This window comes from Populus alba, chromosome 13 (assembly GCF_005239225.2).
Source record: "Populus alba chromosome 13, ASM523922v2, whole genome shotgun sequence".
NCBI lineage: Eukaryota > Viridiplantae > Streptophyta > Magnoliopsida > Malpighiales > Salicaceae > Populus > Populus alba.
This window is the reverse complement of record NC_133296.1, coordinates 5,952,542-5,956,047: the sequence shown is the minus strand read 5'-3', so window position 1 is coordinate 5,956,047 and position 3,506 is coordinate 5,952,542. Positions and strand designations below refer to the sequence as shown.

The 3,506-nt window shown below is 33.7% G+C and overlaps 1 long non-coding RNA gene across 1 annotated transcript; it reads right to left on the bottom strand.

Moving 5' to 3' along the window:
• Positions 1–236: 236 nt before the first annotated feature.
• On the bottom strand, positions 237–3,165 carry LOC140954430 (uncharacterized). The gene is made up of 2 exons (XR_012167656.1): positions 2,914–3,165; positions 237–2,801 (listed from the first exon to the last, which is right to left on the bottom strand). It is a non-coding gene; the product is annotated as an uncharacterized lncRNA (long non-coding RNA).
• Positions 3,166–3,506: the final 341 nt, after the last annotated feature.

Genomic DNA, 3,506 nt, shown 5'->3' with positions numbered 1-3,506 from the left:
AAGTTGTCAATTTGTGTTGCTATGATCGAATGTTCTCCCTAAGTTTAATAACGTAGTTCCGCTACAATTATCAAGCTTAGTTGCTTCACAAGTTTATATACCACAACTCTGGTTTTGATATCAAACTTAGCAATAGATTGTTCACAATAATAACTTAGAGTCCGCTCTAGCAATTAAGATAAACAATCATAGGAAATATGCATAGGAAAACAAACATACTCATTCATAACATAAACTGAAAATAAAAGGAAGAATAAATCTCACGGTTCTTGAAATCCGAAGGTTTGTTGTGTCCTTGCAACCAAGAAAACGAGCTTAGCCTTGCATATCTATTGAACAACTACTCCTAAAGATGAAAGAATACATAATTTCTGATTTGTAGAGAGGAGAGTTTGTGTTTCTTCCTTCTTCTTCCTCTCTTTTCTTCTTCTTTCTACTCACCCTCTATTTATACACAAATTGTAAGTAAAATATCAAAGCTCAAGTGTGAACATCAATAGATGGTGGTAGTGTGAAGGCTGCTGGCTGGTGGCTGGCTGCTGGCTTGAGGTTGGTGGCTGCCATGAGGTTGGTGGCTGCCTTCCTTGACCTTCTAGAATATTTACTAGAGGAGCTAAATTGCTGGTCGGTTTGGATGCTTCTAGATGAAATTTGGATTCGTTTCTTCACGCAACCTGCTTGCTGGCAGAATTCAGCTGTCATCTTTGAAAAATCATATATCCCTCATATGACATCGTTTTTGGCTGAAATTTGGAGCGTTTATAGATCTTTGAGTAAGGAATCCAACAAAATTGAGTTTGCATCAATTGGACTTCTGAAGCTCCAGATATTGAATTTTGAATGGGAAAAGGTCAACATTGGCAGACTGCGAGATTTGACTTTGAAGGATGTGATTTCCATGATCTTTCTCTTTTTATTTTTCTTGCATTACATTTCCAAAAAGGTATGGATGTTAGCTTTTTAATGCCACTGGAATCACTTCATTTCGATCTCTGGAACTCACGCTCTGCACAAAATACCGACTGAACGTCATATCTGCCAATTACCTCCAATTTACTCCTTTTTGCATCTTTCATCCAAAAATGCCTTCAAAACATAAAACAAAGAATATCAAGGCATTTTATATAAATAACATATGCAAAACACTAGTTAAATGCGGGTGAAACTATCAAATAATATGGTTACATCAAATACCCCCACACTTAGCTCTTGCTCGTCCTCGAGAAAGGATAAATAAAATTAAATTGAAAATAACTATGATCAATTTCTTAATCTCCCATCAATGTCTAAGAGTACAAGCATTATAAACAAGAATACAATCATGAAGGATAAATAATATAATTCTCATGAATTTATTTACATGCAAACTTCAAAACTCAATCAATCGTCTGGATTTAAATGAAATCTATGCCATGCCAAAGTGATAGGTCCTCTCATTGATATACACTCCAACACTCATGTGTTTAGGGTTTATGTGTTTAAATCTCTCAAATTCAATCAAAGAGTATGTTCTACCATAAGCTTGCTTTTCAATCTCATCTCCATTAGCAACTTATTACAAGTATTACATGAATCAAAAGGTCTTATTTTCCGGTTGTAATGGGGCTGAGGTTAAGGTGAGGTAAAAGAAAGTAAAAGGAAAGGTTCAAACCAGTGAAAGTAGAGCATTTTGAAAAATGATACTTCAAACAAGATATTCCATCAAAGCTCATAAATTTTTCATCTTTAATCACAAATGTTTAACTCCTTTTGATTTCAAGCTCTTTCAACATAAAACCTTAAGAACATAAAGGAATACTTTTTTTTCTTTTTCTTTTTTTTCTTTTTTTTTTTTTCTTTTTTTTTTTTTTTCTTCGGCAACTTTGCCCATTTGTTCATCAAGCATCACTTCTTTGTTTTCATATAATTTCCAACCATAATTCCATGAAATATTACAAGTATATGCTCTACTAATCCTTGGCCAGGGGAAAAGAAAAACATATATAAAGTTAAGGCTTATACATGGATAAAGCAAAGAAAAGATAAACAAGCTCAAAACGGGCTCACTAAGGATAATATGCTTTAGGTTGGCTTTTTGGCTCGAGGGGTAAAAATTCCTAATGCCTTTATCATCTTCATGTATATTTGTAAATAATCTTAATAAGATATGAAGCAAGTTCTAGAGATACTTATCATTGAAAGAATGCACACTCAAAGAATATAATGTTGAAGGCTCAAAAGCTTGCATTGGTATAACACTATAAAGTCAACATGGCATATTCTCAAAGTCAATCCCTAAACCAATTAAACCTTAAAATTTGCATGCATACTCCTTCATTTGATTTATATCTTCATCTATCTCAATTAATTCTCATATATAATACTGATATTCTCAAAAACCAATGGGAGTTAAAAAGATCAAAATTTGTGTTTTTTTTTTTTTAAGAACAACAAAGAAAATTAAAATAAGAAAACCAAAATTCTCTCAATACCCCCACACTTAAAACACAACATTGTCCTCAATGTTGAAATAAAAGCAAAGGAACATAAGAGAATGACAAAGATAAAGTAAAATACGAAAAATAAAAGATAAGGAAAAAGAAAGCAAATCTGATTTTTTTTTCTTTTTGTGCTGGGTTGCCTCCCAGTAAGCGCTTTTGTTTTATGTCATTGGCTCGACATATTGCATGCTTATTCTTCATAGATTGGTTCAATTAACTCTACAGAAGCGGTGAGTTCTGTCGTCCAACCTTCATAGAAAGGTTTCAAACGATGCCCATTGACTTTGAGTATGTTGTTCGTTTCTAAACTTGTAATTTCAACTGCACCATAAGGAAAAACATTAGAAACAACAAATGGTCCAATCCAACGAGAGCTTAACTTTCCAGGAAAAAGTTTCAAACGCGAATGATAAAGAAGGACTTTGTCGCCAACATGAAACTCCTTTCTTGTAAGCATTCGGTCATGAAGATTCTTAGTCTTTTCTTTGTAAATCCTTGCATTCTCGTAAGCATCATTTTGAATCTCTTCCACCGTAATTCCAATCTTTTTAGGCACCAAAAGGATAGGCACCACCCATTCATTGTTTGTGATGGGGTAAATGACACCTGCATCATGAAGGACAATTTGCAAAGCTTGCAAATCCAATGTTGATTCATGCATGTTTTGGGGAACACATATATGCCTTTCCATCTCTTCTATCTTGGTAAAATCATAATCATTGCTCAAAGCCATTCTTAATCCATACTCATTATCAAAATCACAAACTTGCTGCACACACTTATCAACTTGGTCATAACATGTGATAGAATAAACATTGCTATAAGGATATGTCATTGCATCATGAAAATTAAATTCAATTGTTTCATCTCCTACCTCCATAGACAAGGTATCCTTACCACAATCAATCTTTGTGTTGGCAGTTTTCAAGAATGGTCTCCCAAACAATACAGGAGTGCTGGTTGATGAATCACAAGAATCATGTTCCATATCAAGAATATAAAAGTCACATGGAATAACCAAACTAT